Consider the following 17,658-nt stretch of genomic DNA (forward strand, 5'->3'; position numbering starts at 1 on the left):
CGATTATTATTTGGAAGGTGAATTGGAACGAAATCGCTAATTCATAAGACCATTTTACAATTTTGACCCAAGTTAGAAGCAGAGCGAATATTGTAAGATCTCGATAGTCCATATCTCGGAAACTAAAAGAGATAATGCAATTTGGCAATCGGCAACGTAATTAGCATGCCGAATATTATTTGGAATGTGAATTGGAACGATATCGCTAATTCATAAGACCATTTTACAACTTTAGCCCAAGTTAGATGCAGAGCCAATATTGTAAGATGTCGATAGTCCATATCTCGGAATCTATAAGAGATAATGCTATTTGGCTATCATCAACGTAATTAGGATGCCGAATATTACTTGGAAAGTGAATTGGAACGAAATCGCTAATTCATAAGACAATTTTACAATTTTAGCCCATGTCAGAAGCAGAGCCAATATTGTAAGATGTCGATGGTCCATATCTCGGAAACTATAAGAGATAATGCAATTTGGCAATCGGCAGCGTAATTAGGATGCCGAATATTACTTGGACTGTGAATTGGAACGAAATCGCTAATCCATAAGGCCATTTTTCAACTTTAGCCCAAGTTAGAAGCAGAGCCAATATTGTAAGATGTCGATGGTCCATATCACGGAAACAATAAGAGATAATACAATTTGGCAATCGGCAAACTAATTAGCATACCGAATATTACTTGGAATGTGAAATGGAACGAAATCGCTAATTCATAAGACCATTTTACAATTTTGACCCAAGTTTGAATCAGAGCCTAAGGTGTAAAATTTCGATTGCCCATATCTCGGAAACTATAAGAGATAATGCAATTTGGCTATAGACAATGTAATTAGCCTGGCGAATATTACTTGGAAGGTGAATTGGAACGAAATCGCTAATTCATAAGACCATTTGACAATTTTGGCCCAAGTTAGAAGCAGAGTCAATATTGTAACATGTCGATGCTCCATAACTCGGAAACTATAAGAGATTATGCAATTTGGCAATAAGCAATGTAATTATCATGGCGAATATTATTTGGAAGGTGAATTGGAACGAAATCGCTAATTCATAAGACCATTTTACAATTTTGACCCAAGTTAGAAGCAGTGCCAATATTGTAAGATGTCGATAGTCCATATCTCGGAAATTATAAGAGATAATGCAATTTGGCAATCGGCAACGTAATTAGGGTGCCAAATATTACTTGAAATGTGAATTGGAACGAAATTGGTAATCCATGAGACTATTTTGCAATTTTGACCCAAGTTAGAAACAGAGTCTAACGTGTAAATTTTCGATTGACCATATCTCGGAAACTATAAGAGATAAGGCAATTTGGCAATCGGCAACGTAATTAGCATTCCGAATATTAGTTGGAATGTGAATTGGAACAAAATCGCTAATTCATAAGACAATTTTACAACTTTAACCCATGTCAGAAGCAGAGCCAATATTGTAAGATGTCGATGGTCCATATCTCGAAACAATAAGAGATAATGCAATTTGACAATAGGCAATGTAATTAGCACGGCGAATATTATTTGGAAGGTGAATTGGAACGAAATTGATAACCCAAAAGACTATTTTACAATTTTGACCCAAGTTAGAAACAGAGTCTAAGGTGTAAAATTACGATTGCCCATATCTCGGAAACTATAAGAGATAATGCAATTTGGCTATAGACAATGTAATTAGCATGGCGAATATTACTTGGAAGGTGAATTGGAACGAAATCGCTAATTCATAAGACCATTTGACAATTTTGGATTAAGTTATAAGCAGAGTGAATATTGTAAGATGTCGATAGTCCATATCTCGGAAACTATAAGAGATAATACAATTTGGCAATCGACAACATAATTAGCATGGCGAATATTACTTGGAAGGTGAATTGGAACGAAATCGCTAATTCATAAGACCATTTTACAATTTTGACCCAAGTTAGAAGCAGAGCGAATATTGTAAGATGTCGATAGTCCATATCTCGGAAACTTTAAGAGATAATACAATTTGGCAATCGACAGCATAATTAGCATGGCGAATATTACTTGGAAGGTGAATTGGAACGAAATCGCTAATTCATAAGACCATTTGACAATTTTGGCCCAAGTTAGAAGCAGAGTCAATATTGTAAGATGTCGATGGTCCGTAACTCTGAAACTATAAGAGATCATGCAATTTGGCAATAAGCAATGTAATTAGCATGGCGAATATTATTTGGAAGGTGAATTGGAACGAAATCGCTAATTCATAAGACCATTTTACAATTTTGACCCAAGTTAGAAGCAGAGCGAATATTGTAAGATGTCGATAGTCCATATCTCGGAAACTATAAGAGATAATGCAATTTGGCAATCGGCAACGTAATTAGCATGCCGAATATTACTTGGAATGTGAATTGGAACGATATCGCTAATTCATAAGACCATTTTACAACTTTAGCCCAAGTTAGAAGCAGAGCCAATATTGTAAGATGTCGATAGTCCATATCTCGGAAACTATAAGAGATAATGCAATTTGGCAATAGGGTGCCAAATATTACTTGAAATGTGAATTGGAACGAAATTGGTAATCCATGAGACTATTTTGCAATTTTGACCCAAGTTAGAAACAGAGTCTAACGTGTAAATTTTCGATTGACCATATCTCGGAAACTAAAAGAGATAATGCAATTTGGCAATCGGCAACGTAATTAGGATGCCAAATATTACTTGAAATGTAAATTGGAACGAAATCGCTAATTCTTAAGACAATTTTACAACTTTAGCCCATGTCAGAAGCAGAGCCAATATTGTAAGATGTCGATGGTCCATATCTCGGAAACTATATGAGATTATGCAATTTGGCAATAAGCAATGTAATTAGCATGCCAAATATTACTTGGAATGTGTATTGGAACGAAATCGCTAATTCATAAGACCATTTTACAACTCTAGCCCAAGTTAGAAGCAGAGCCAATATTGTAAGATGTCGATGGTCCATATCCCGGAAACTATAAGAGATAATGCAATTTGGCATTAGGTAATATAATTAGCATGGCGAATATTATTTGGAAGGTGAATTGGAACTAAATCGCTAATTCATAAGACCATTTTACAATTTTGACCCAAGTTAGAAGCAGTGCCAATATTGTAAGATGTCGATAGTCCATATCTCGGAAACTATAAGAGATAATGCAATTTGGCAACCGGCAATGTAATTAGCATGCCGAATATTACTTGGTATGTGAATTGGAACGAAATCGCTATTTCATAAGACCATTTTACAATTTTGGCCCAAGTTAGAAGCAGAGCCAATATTGTAAGATGTCGATGGTCCATATCTCGGAAACTATAAGAGATAATGCAATTTGGCAATAGCCAATGTAACTATCATGCCGAATATTACTTGGAATGTGTATTGGAACGAAATCGCTAATTCATAAGACCATTTTAAAACTTTAGCCCAAGTTAGAAGCAGAGCCACTATTGTAAGATGTCGATGGTCCATATCCCGGAAACTATAAGAGATAATGCAATTTGGCATTAGGTAATATAATTAGCATGGCGAATATTATTTGGAAGGTGAATTGGAACTAAATCGCTAATTCATAAGACCATTTTACAATTTTGACCCAAGTTAGAAGCAGTGCCAATATTGTAAGATGTCGATAGTCCATATCTCGGAAACTATAAGAGATAATGCAATTTGGCAACCGGCAACGTAATTAGCATGCCGAATATTACTTGGTATGTGAATTGGAACGAAATCGCTATTTCATAAGACCATTTTACAATTTTGGCCCAAGTTAGAAGCAGAGCCAATATTGTAAGATGTCGATGGTCCATATCTCGGAAACTATAAGAGATAATGCAATTTGGCAATAGCCAATGTAACTATCATGCCGAATATTACTTGGAATGTGTATTGGAACGAAATCGCTAATTCATAAGACCATTTTAAAACTTTAGCCCAAGTTAGAAGCAGAGCCACTATTGTAAGATGTCGATGGTCCATATCTCGGAAACAATAAGAGATAATGCAATTTGGCAATAGGCAATGTAATTAGCACGGCGAATATTATTTGGAAGGTGAATTGGAACGAAATTGATAATCCATAAGACTATTTTACAATTTTGACCCAAGTTAGAAACAGAGTCTAAGGTGTAAAATTACGATTGCCCATATCTCGGAAACCATAAGAGATAATGCAATTTGGCAATCGGCAACCAAATTAGCATACCGAATATTACTTGGAATGTGAAATGAAACGAAATCGCTAATTCATAAGACCATTTTACAATTTTGACCCAAGTTTGAAACAGAGCCTAAGGTGTAAAATTTCGATTGCCCATATCTCGGAAACTATAAGAGATAATTCAATTTGGCTAGAGGCAATGTAATTAGCATGGCGAATTTTACTTGGAAGGTGAATTGGAACGAAATCGCTAATTCATAATAGCATTTGACAATTTTGGCCCAAGTTAGAAGCAGAGCGAATATTGTAAGATGTCGATAGTCCATATCTCGGAAACTATAAGAGATAATGCAACTTGGCAAACGGCAACGTAATTAGCATTTCGAATATTAATTGGAATGTGAATTGGAACAAAATCGCTAATTCATAAGACAATTTTACAACTTTAACCCAAGTTGGAAGCAGAGCCAATATTGTAAGATGTCGATGGTCCATATCTCGTAAACTATAAGAGATAGTGCAATTTGGCAATAAGCAATGTAATTAGCATGCCAAATATTACTTGGAATGTGTATTGGAACGAAATCGCTAATTCATAAGACCATTTTACAATTTTGGCCCAAGTTAGAAGCAGAGCCAATATTGTAAGATGTCGATGGTCCATATCTCGGAAACTATATGAAATTATGCAATTTGGCAATAAGCAATGTAATTAGCATGCCAAATATTACTTGGAAGGTGTATTGGAACGAAATCGCTAATTCATAAGACCATTTTACAACTTTAGCCCAAGTTAGAAGCAGAGCCAATATTGTAAGATGTCGATGGTCCATATCCCGGAAACTATAAGAGATAATGCAATTTGGCATTAGGTAATATAATTAGCATGGCGAATGTTATTTGGAAGGTGAATTGGAACTAAATCGCTAATTCATAAGACCATTTTACAATTTTGACCCAAGTTAGAAGCAGTGCCAATATTGTAAGATGTCGATAGTCCATATCTCGGAAACTATAAGAGATAATGCAATTTGGCAACCGGCAACGTAATTAGTATGCCGAATATTACTTGGTATGTGAATTGGAACGAAATCGCTATTTCATAAGACCATTTTACAATTTTGGCCCAAGTTAGAAGCAGAGCCAATATTGTAAGATGTCGATGGTCCATATCTCGGAAACTATAAGAGATAATGCAATTTGGCAATAGCCAATGTAACTATCATGCCGAATATTACTTGGAATGTGTATTGGAACGAAATCGCTAATTCATAAGGCCATTTTAAAACTTTAGCCCAAGTTAGAAGCAGAGCCACTATTGTAAGATGTCGATGGTCCATATCTCGGAAACAATAAGAGATAATGCAATTTGGCAATAGGCAATGTAATTAGCACGGCGAATATTATTTGGAAGGTGAATTGGAACGAAATTGATAATCCATAAGACTATTTTACAATTTTGACCCAAGTTAGAAACAGAGTCTAAGGTGTAAAATTACGATTGCCCATATCTCGGAAACCATAAGAGATAATGCAATTTGGCAATCGGCAACCAAATTAGCATACCGAATATTACTTGGAATGTGAAATGGAACGAAATCGCTAATTCATAAGACCATTTTACAATTTTGACCCAAGTTTGAAACAGAGCCTAAGGTGTAAAATTTCGATTGCCCATATCTCGGAAACTATAAGAGATAATTCAATTTGGCTAGAGGCAATGTAATTAGCATGGCGAATTTTACTTGGAAGGTGAATTGGAACGAAATCGCTAATTCATAATACCATTTGACAATTTTGGCCCAAGTTAGAAGCAGAGCGAATATTGTAAGATGTCGATAGTCCATATCTCGGAAACTATAAGAGATAATGCAACTTGGCAAACGGCAACGTAATTAGCATTTCGAATATTAATTGGAATGTGAATTGGAACAAAATCGCTAATTCATAAGACAATTTTACAACTTTAACCCAAGTTGGAAGCAGAGCCAATATTGTAAGATGTCGATGGTCCATATCTCATAAACTATAAGAGATAATGCAATTTGGCAATAAGCAATGTAATTAGCATGGCGAATATTATTTGGAAGGTGAATTGGAACAAAATCGCTAATTCATAAGACCATTTTACAATTTTGACCCAAGTTAGAAGCAGTGCCAATATTGTAAGATGTCGATAGTCCATATCTCGGAAATTATAAGAGATAATGCAATTTGGCAATCGGCAACGTAATTAGGGTGCCAAATATTACTTGAAATGTGAATTGGAACGAAATTGGTAATCCATGAGACTATTTTGCAATTTTGACCCAAGTTAGAAACAGAGTCTAACGTGTAAATTTTCGATAGTCCATATCTCGGAAACTATAAGAGATAATGCAATTTGGCAATCGGCAACGTAATTAGCATGCCGAATATTACTTGGTATGTGAATTGGAACGAAATCGCTAATTCATAAGACCATTTGACAATTTTTTCCCAAGTTAGAATCAGAGCGAATATTGTAAGATGTCGATAGTCCATATCTCGGAAACTATAAGAGATAAGGCAATTTGGCAATCGGCAACGTAATTACCATGCCGAATATTACTTGGTATGTGAATTGGAACGAAATCGCTAATTCATAAGACAATTTTACAACTTTAGCCCATGTCAGAAGCAGAGCCAATATTGTAAGATGTCGATGGTCCATATCTCGGAAACTATATGAGATAATGCAATTTGGCAATAAGCAATGTAATTAGCATGCCAAATATCACTTGGAATGTGTATTAGAACGAAATCGCTAATTCATAGGACCATTTTACAATTTTGACAAAAGTTATAAGCAGTGCCAATATTGTAAGATGTCGATAGTCCATATCTCGGAAACTATAAGAGATAATGCAATTTGGCAATAGGGTGCCAAATATTACTTGAAATGTGAATTGGAACGAAATTGGTAATCCATGAGACTATTTTGCAATTTTGACCCAAGTTAGAAACAGAGTCTAACGTGTAAATTTTCGATTGACCATATTTCGGAAACTATAAGAGATAATGCAATTTGGCAATCGGCAACGTAATTAGGATGCCAAATATTACTTGAAATGTAAATTGGAACGAAATCGCTAATTCATAAGACAATTTTACAACTTTAGCCCATGTCAGAAGCAGAGCCAATATTGTAAGATGTCGATGGTCCATATCTCGGAAACTATATGAGATTATGCAATTTGGCAATAAGCAATGTAATTAGCATGCCAAATATTACTTGGAATGTGTATTGGAACGAAATCGCTAATTCATAAGACCATTTTACAACTCTAGCCCAAGTTAGAAGCAGAGCCAATATTATAAGATGTCGATGGTCCATATCCCGGAAACTATAAGAGATAATGCAATTTGGCATTAGGTAATATAATTAGCATGGCGAATATTATTTGGAAGGTGAATTGGAACTAAATCGCTAATTCATAAGACCATTTTACAATTTTGACCCAAGTTAGAAGCAGTGCCAATATTGTAAGATGTCGATAGTCCATATCTCGGAAACTATAAGAGATAATGCAATTTGGCAACCGGCAACGTAATTAGCATGCCGAATATTACTTGGTATGTGAATTGGAACGAAATCGCTATTTCATAAGACCATTTTACAATTTTGGCCCAAGTTAGAAGCAGAGCCAATATTGTAAGATGTCGATGGTCCATATCTCGGAAACTATAAGAGATAATGCAATTTGGCAATAGCCAATGTAACTATCATGCCGAATATTACTTGGAATGTGTATTGGAACGAAATCGCTAATTCATAAGACCATTTTAAAACTTTAGCCCAAGTTAGAAGCAGAGCCACTATTGTAAGATGTCGATGGTCCATATCTCGGAAACAATAAGAGATAATGCAATTTGGCAATAGGCAAGGTAATTAACACGGCGAATATTATTTGGAAGGTGAATTGGAACGAAATTGATAATCCATAAGACTATTTTACAATTTTGACCCAAGTTAGAAACAGAGTCTAAGGTGTAAAATTACGATTGCCCATATCTCGGAAACCATAAGAGATAATGCAATTTGGCAATCGGCAACCAAATTAGCATACCGAATATTACTTGGAATGTGAAATGGAACGAAATCGCTAATTCATAAGACCATTTTACAATTTTGACCCAAGTTTGAAACAGAGCCTAAGGTGTAAAATTTCGATTGCCCATATCTCGGAAACTATAAGAGATAATTCAATTTGGCTAGAGGCAATGTAATTAGCATGGCGAATTTTACTTGGAAGGTGAATTGGAACGAAATCGCTAATTCATAATACCATTTGGCAATTTTGGCCCAAGTTAGAAGCAGAGCGAATATTGTAAGATGTCGATAGTCCATATCTCGGAAACTATAAGAGATAATGCAACTTGGCAAACGGCAACGTAATTAGCATTTCGAATATTAATTGGAATGTGAATTGGAACAAAATCGCTAATTCATAAGACAATTTTACAACTTTAACCCAAGTTGGAAGCAGAGCCAATATTGTAAGATGTCGATGGTCCATATCTCGTAAACTATAAGAGATAATGCAATTTGGCAATAAGCAATGTAATTAGCATGGCGAATATTATTTGGAAGGTGAATTGGAACAAAATCGCTAATTCATAAGACCATTTTACAATTTTGACCCAAGTTAGAAGCAGTGCCAATATTGTAAGATGTCGATAGTCCATATCTCGGAAATTATAAGAGATAATGCAATTTGGCAATCGGCAACGTAATTAGGGTGCCAAATATTACTTGAAATGTGAATTGGAACGAAATTGGTAATCCATGAGACTATTTTGCAATTTTGACCCAAGTTAGAAACAGAGTCTAACGTGTAAATTTTCGATTGACCATATCTCGGAAACTATAAGAGATAAGGCAATTTGGCAATCGGCAACGTAATTAGCATTCCGAATATTAGTTGGAATGTGAATTGGAACAAAATCGCTAATTCATAAGACAATTTTACAACTTTAACCCAAGTTGGAAGCAGAGCCAATATTGTAAGATGTCGATGGTCCATATCTCGAAAACTATATGAGATAATGCAATTTGGCAATAAGCAATGTAATTAGCATGCCAAATATTACTTGGAATGTGTATTAGAATGGAATCGCTAATTCATAAGACCATTTTACAACTCTAGCCCAAGTTAGAAGCAGAGCCAATATTGTAAGATGTCGATGGTCCATATCCCGGAAACTATAAGAGATAATGCAATTTCGCATTAGGTAATGTAATTAGCATGGCGAATATTATTTGGAAGGTGAATTGGAACGAAATCGCTAATTCATAAGACCATTTTACAATTTTGACAAAAGTTAGAAGCAGTGCCAATATTGTAAGATGTCGATAGTCCATATCTCGGAAACTATAAGAGATAATGCAATTTGGCAATCGGCAACATAATTAGGGTGCCAAATATTACTTGAAATGTGAATTGGAACGAAATTGCTAATCCATAAGACTATTTTACAATTTTGACCCAAGTTAGAAACAGAGTCTAACGTGTAAATTTTCGATTGCCCATATCTCGGAAACTATAAGAGATAATGCAATTTGGTAATCGGCAACGTAATTAGCATGCCGAATATTACTTGGTATGTGAATTGGAACGAAATCGCTAATTCATAAGACAATTTTACAACTTTAGCCCATGTCAGAAGCAGAGCCAATATTGTAAGATGTCGATGGTCCATATCTCGGAAACTATATGAGATAATGCAATTTGGCAATAAGCAATGTAATTAGCATGCCAAATATTACTTGGAATGTGTATTGGAACGAAATCGCTAATTCATAAGACCATTTTACAACTCTAGCCCAAGTTAGAAGCAGAGCCAATATTGTAAGATGTCGATGGTATATATTCCGGATACTATAAGAGATAATGCAATTTGGCATTAGGTAATGTAATTAGCATGACGAATATTATTTGGAAGGTGAATTGGAACGAAATCGCTAATTCATAAGACCATTTTACAATTTTGACCCTAGTAAGAAGCAGTGCCAATATTGTAAGATGTTGATAGTCCATATCTCGGAAACTATAAGAGATAATGCAATTTGGCAATCGGCAACGTAATTAGGGTGCCAAATATTATTTGACATGTGAATTCGAACGAAATTGCTAACCCATAAGACTATTTTACAATTTTGACCCAAGTTAGAAACAGAGCCTAACGTGTAAATTTTCGATTGCCCATATCTCGGAAACTATAAGAGATAAGGCAATTTGGCAATCGGCAACGTAATTAGCATGCCGAATATTACTTGGTATGTGAATTGGAACGAAATCGCTAATTCATAAGACCATTTGACAATTTTTTCCCAATTTAGAATCAGAGCGAATATTGTAAGATGTCGATAGTCCATATCTCGGAAACTATAAGAGATAATGCAATTTGGCAATCGGCAATGTAATTAGCATGCCGAATATTACTTGGAAGGTGAATGTTAGTGAAATCGCTATTTCATAAAACCATTTTACAATTTTGGCCCAAGTTAGAAGCAGAGCCAATATTGTAAGATGTCGATGGTCCATATCTCGGAAACTATAAGAGATAATGCAATTTGGCAATAGCCAATGTAATTAGCATGCGGAATATTACTTGGAATGTGAATTGGAACGAAATCGCTAACTCATAAGACCATTTCAAAACTTTAGCCCAAGTTAGAAGCAGAGCCAATATTGTAAGATGTCGATGGTCCATATCTCGGAAACAATAAGAGATAATGCAATTTGGCTATAGGCAATGTAATTAGCACGGCGAATATTATTTGGAAGGTGAATTGGAACGAAATTGATAATCCATAAGACTATTTTACAATTTTGACCCAAGTTAGAAACAGAGTCTAAGGTGTAAAATTACGATTGCCCATATCTCGGAAACCATAAGAGATAATGCAATTTGGCAATCGGCAACCTAATTAGCATACCGAATATTACTTGGAATGTGAAATGGAACGAAATCGCTAATTCATAAGACCATTTTACAACTTTAGCCCATGTCAGAAGCAGAGCCAATATTGTAAGATGTCGATGGTCCATATCTCGGAAACTATATGAGATAATGCAATTTGGCAATAAGCAATGTAATTAGCATGCCAAATATTACTTGGAATGTGAATTGGAACGAAATTGCTTATCCATAAGACTATTTTACAATTTTGACCCAAGTTAGAAACAGAGTCTAACGTGTAAAATTTCGATTGCCCATATCTCGGAAACTATAAGAGATAATGCAATTTGGCTATAGGCAATGTAATTAGCATGGCGAATATTACTTGGAAGGTGAATTGGAACGAAATCGCTAATTCATAAGACCATTTGACAATTTTGGATTAAGTTAGAAGCAGAGTGAATATTGTAAGATGTCGATAGTCCATATCTCGGAAACTATAAGAGATAATGCAATTTGGTAATAGGGTGCCAAATATTACTTGGAATGTGAATTGGGACGAAATTGCTAATCCATAAGTCTATTTTACAATTTTGACCCAAGTTAGAAACAGAGTCTAACGTGTAAATTTTCGATTGCCCATATCTCGGAAACTATAAGAGATAAGGCAATTTGGCAATCGGCAACGTAATTACCATGCCGAATATTACTTGGTATGTGAATTGGAACGAAATCGCTAATTCATAAGACAATTTTACAACTTTATCCCATGTCAGAAGCAGAGCCAATATTGTAAGATGTCGATGGTCCATATCTCGGAAACTATATGAGATAATGCAATTTGGCAATAAGCAATGTAATTAGCATGCCAAATATCACTTGGAATGTGTATTAGAACGAAATCGCTAATTCATAGGACCATTTTACAATTTTGACCCAAGTTAGAAACAGAGTCTAACGTGTAAATTTTCGATTGACCATATCTCGGAAACTATAAGAGATAATGCAATTTGGCAATCGGCAACGTAATTAGGATGCCAAATATTACTTGAAATGTGAATTGGAACGAAATTGGTATTCCGTGAGACTATTTTGTAATTTTGACCCAAGTTAGAAACAGAGTCTAACGTGTAAATTTTCGATTACCATATCTCGGAAACTATAAGAGATAAGGCAATTTGGCAATCGGCAACGTAATTAGCATGCCGAATATTATTTGGTATGTGAATTGGAACGAAATCGCTAATTCATAAGAACATTTGACAATTTTTTCCAAGTTAGAATCAGAGCGAATATTGTAAGATGTCGATAGTCCATATCTCGGAAACTATAAGAGATAATGCAATTTGGCAACCGGCAACGTAATTAGCATGCCGAATATTACTTGGTATGTGAATTGGAACGAAATCGCTATTTCATAAGACCATTTTACAATTTTGGCCCAAGTTAGAAGCAGAGCCAATATTGTAAGATGTCGATGGTCCATATCTCGGAAACTATAAGAGATAATGCAATTTGGCAATAGCCAATGTAACTATCATGCCGAATATTACTTGGAATGTGTATTGGAAAGAAATCGCTAATTCATAAGACCATTTTAAAACTTTAGCCCAAGTTAGAAGCAGAGCCACTATTGTAAGATGTCGATGGTCCATATCTCGGAAACAATAAGAGATAATGCAATTTGGCAATAGGCAATGTAATTAACACGGCGAATATTATTTGGAAGGTGAATTGGAACGAAATTGATAATCCATAAGACTATTTTACAATTTTGACCCAAGTTAGAAACAGAGTCTAAGGTGTAAAATTACGATTGCCCATATCTCGGAAACCATAAGAGATAATGCAATTTGGCAATCGGCAGCCAAATTAGCATACCGAATATTACTTGGAATGTGAAATGGAACGAAATCGCTAATTCATAAGACCATTTTACAATTTTGACCCAAGTTTGAAACAGAGCCTAAGGTGTAAAATTTCGATTGCCCATATCTCGGAAACTATAAGAGATAATTCAATTTGGCTAGAGGCAATGTAATTAGCATGGCGAATTTTACTTGGAAGGTGAATTGGAACGAAATCGCTAATTCATAATACCATTTGACAATTTTGGCCCAAGTTAGAAGCAGAGCGAATATTGTAAGATGTCGATAGTCCATATCTCGGAAACTATAAGAGATAATGCAACTTGGCAAACGGCAACGTAATTAGCATTTCGAATATTAATTGGAATGTGAATTGGAACAAAATCGCTAATTCATAAGACAATTTTACAACTTTAACCCAAGTTGGAAGCAGAGCCAATATTGTAAGATGTCGATGGTCCATATCTCGTAAACTATAAGAGATAATGCAATTTGGCAATAAGCAATGTAATTAGCATGGCGAATATTATTTGGAAGGTGAATTGGAACAAAATCGCTAATTCATAAGACCATTTTACAATTTTGACCCAAGTTAGAAGCAGTGCCAATATTGTAAGATGTCGATAGTCCATATCTCGGAAATTATAAGAGATAATGCAATTTGGCAATCGGCAACGTAATTAGGGTGCCAAATATTACTTGAAATGTGAATTGGAACGAAATTGGTAATCCATGAGACTATTTTGCAATTTTGACCCAAGTTAGAAACAGAGTCTAACGTGTAAATTTTCGATTGACCATATCTCGGAAACTATAAGAGATAAGGCAATTTGGCAATCGGCAACGTAATTAGCATTCCGAATATTAGTTGGAATGTGAATTGGAACAAAATCGCTTATTCATAAGACAATTTTACAACTTTAACCCAAGTTGGAAGCAGAGCCAATATTGTAAGATGTCGATGGTCCATATCTCGGAAACTATATGAGATAATGCAATTTGGCAATAAGCAATGTAATTAGCATGCCAAATATTACTTGGAATGTGTATTAGAATGAAATCGCTAATTCATAAGACCATTTTACAACTCTAGCCCAAGTTAGAAGCAGAGCCAATATTGTAAGATGTCGATGGTCCATATCCCGGAAACTATAAGAGATAATGCAATTTCGCATTAGGTAATGTAATTAGCATGGCGAATATTATTTGGAAGGTGAATTGGAACGAAATCGCTAATTCATAAGACCATTTTACAATTTTGACAAAAGTTAGAAGCAGTGCCAATATTGTAAGATGTCGATAGTCCATATCTCGGAAACTATAAGAGATAATGCAATTTGGCAATCGGCAACATAATTAGGGTGCCAAATATTACTTGAAATGTGAATTGGAACGAAATTGCTAATCCATAAGACTATTTTACAATTTTGACCCAAGTTAGAAACAGAGTCTAACGTGTAAATTTTCGATTGCCCATATCTCGGAAACTATAAGAGATAATGCAATTTGGTAATCGGCAACGTAATTAGCATGCCGAATATTACTTGGTATGTGAATTGGAACGAAATCGCTAATTCATAAGACAATTTTACAACTTTAGCCCATGTCAGAAGCAGAGCCAATATTGTAAGATGTCGATGGTCCATATCTCGGAAACTATATGAGATAATGCAATTTGGCAATAAGCAATGTAATTAGCATGCCAAATATTACTTGGAATGTGTATTGGAACGAAATCGCTAATTCATAAGACCATTTTACAACTCTAGCCCAAGTTAGAAGCAGAGCCAATATTGTAAGATGTCGATGGTATATATTCCGGATACTATAAGAGATAATGCAATTTGGCATTAGGTAATGTAATTAGCATGACGAATATTATTTGGAAGGTGAATTGGAACGAAATCGCTAATTCATAAGACCATTTTACAATTTTGACCCAAGTAAGAAGCAGTGCCAATATTGTAAGATGTTGATAGTCCATATCTCGGAAACTATAAGAGATAATGCAATTTGGCAATCGGCAACGTAATTAGGGTGCCAAATATTATTTGACATGTGAATTCGAACGAAATTGCTAACCCATAAGACTATTTTACAATTTTGACCCAAGTTAGAAACAGAGCCTAACGTGTAAATTTTCGATTGCCCATATCTCGGAAACTATAAGAGATAAGGCAATTTGGCAATCGGCAACGTAATTAGCATGCCGAATATTACTTGGTATGTGAATTGGAACGAAATCGCTAATTCATAAGACCATTTGACAATTTTTTCCCAATTTAGAATCAGAGCGAATATTGTAAGATGTCGATAGTCCATATCTCGGAAACTATAAGAGATAATGCAATTTGGCAATCGGCAATGTAATTAGCATGCCGAATATTACTTGGAAGGTGAATGTTAGTGAAATCGCTATTTCATAAAACCATTTTACAATTTTGGCCCAAGTTAGAAGCAGAGCCAATATTGTAAGATGTCGATGGTCCATATCTCGGAAACTATAAGAGATAATGCAATTTGGCAATAGCCAATGTAATTAGCATGCGGAATATTACTTGGAATGTGAATTTTAACGAAATCGCTAACTCATAAGACCATTTCAAAACTTTAGCCCAAGTTAGAAGCAGAGCCAATATTGTAAGATGTCGATGGTCCATATCTCGGAAACAATAAGAGATAATGCAATTTGGCTATAGGCAATGTAATTAGCACGGCGAATATTATTTGGAAGGTGAATTGGAACGAAATTGATAATCCATAAGACTATTTTACAATTTTGACCCAAGTTAGAAACAGAGTCTAAGGTGTAAAATTACGATTGCCCATATCTCGGAAACCATAAGAGATAATGCAATTTGGCAATCGGCAACCTAATTAGCATACCGAATATTACTTGGAATGTGAAATGGAACGAAATCGCTAATTCATAAGACCATTTTACAACTTTAGCCCATGTCAGAAGCAGAGCCAATATTGTAAGATGTCAATGGTCCATATCTCGGAAACTATATGAGATAATGCAATTTGGCAATAAGCAATGTAATTAGCATGCCAAATATTACTTGGAATGTGAATTGGAACGAAATTGCTTATCCATAAGACTATTTTACAATTTTGACCCAAGTTAGAAACAGAGTCTAACGTGTAAAATTTCGATTGCCCATATCTCGGAAACTATAAGAGATAATGCAATTTGGCTATAGGCAATGTAATTAGCATGGCGAATATTACTTGGAAGGTGAATTGGAACGAAATCGCTAATTCATAAGACCATTTGACAATTTTGGATTAAGTTAGAAGCAGAGTGAATATTGTAAGATGTCGATAGTCCATATCTCGGAAACTATAAGAGATAATGCAATTTGGTAATAGGGTGCCAAATATTACTTGAAATGTGAATTGGAACGAAATTGCTAATCCATAAGTCTATTTTACAATTTTGACCCAAGTTAGAAACAGAGTCTAACGTGTAAATTTTCGATTGCCCATATCTCGGAAACTATAAGAGATAAGGCAATTTGGCAATCGGCAACGTAATTACCATGCCGAATATTACTTGGTATGTGAATTGGAACGAAATCGCTAATTCATAAGACAATTTTACAACTTTATCCCATGTCAGAAGCAGAGCCAATATTGTAAGATGTCGATGGTCCATATCTCGGAAACTATATGAGATAATGCAATTTGGCAATAAGCAATGTAATTAGCATGCCAAATATCACTTGGAATGTGTATTAGAACGAAATCGCTAATTCATAGGACCATTTTACAATTTTGACCCAAGTTAGAAACAGAGTCTAACGTGTAAATTTTCGATTGACCATATCTCGGAAACTATAAGAGATAATGCAATTTGGCAATCGGCAACGTAATTAGGATGCCAAATATTACTTTAAATGTGAATTGGAACGAAATTGGTATTCCGTGAGACTATTTTGTAATTTTGACCCAAGTTAGAAACAGAGTCTAACGTGTAAATTTTCGATTACCATATCTCGGAAACTATAAGAGATAAGGCAATTTGGCAATCGGCAACGTAATTAGCATGCCGAATATTATTTGGTATGTGAATTGGAACGAAATCGCTAATTCATAAGAACATTTGACAATTTTTTCCAAGTTAGAATCAGAGCGAATATTGTAAGATGTCGATAGTCCATATCTCGGAAACTATAAGAGATAATGCAATTTGGCAATCGGCAACGTAATTAGGATGCCGAATATTACTTGGAAAGTGAATTGGAACGAAATCGTTAATTCATAAGACAATTTTACAACTTTAGCCCATGTCAGAAGCAGAGCCAATATTGTAAGATGTCGATGGTCCATATCTCGGAAACTATATGAGATAATGCAATTTGGCAATAAGCAATGTAATTAGCATGCCAAATATTACTTGGAATGTGTATTGGATCGAAATCGCTAATTCATAAGACCATTTTATAACTCTAGCCCAAGTTAGAAGCAGAGCCTATATTGTAAGAATTCGATGGTCCATATCCCGGAAACTATAAGAGATAATGCAATTTGGCATTAGGTAATGTAATTAGCATGGCGAATATTATTTGGAAGGTGAATTGGAACTAAATCGCTAATTCATAAGACCATTTTACAATTTTGACCCAAGTTAGAAGCAGTGCCAATATTGTAAGATGTCGATAGTCCATATCTCGGAAACTATAAGAGATAATGCA

Source organism: Rhynchophorus ferrugineus, unplaced genomic scaffold (genome assembly GCF_030347505.1).
Source record: "Rhynchophorus ferrugineus isolate W39M unplaced genomic scaffold, kcgeb_rfMv2 rfM14, whole genome shotgun sequence".
In the NCBI taxonomy this organism is placed as follows: Eukaryota; Metazoa; Arthropoda; class Insecta; order Coleoptera; family Curculionidae; genus Rhynchophorus; species Rhynchophorus ferrugineus.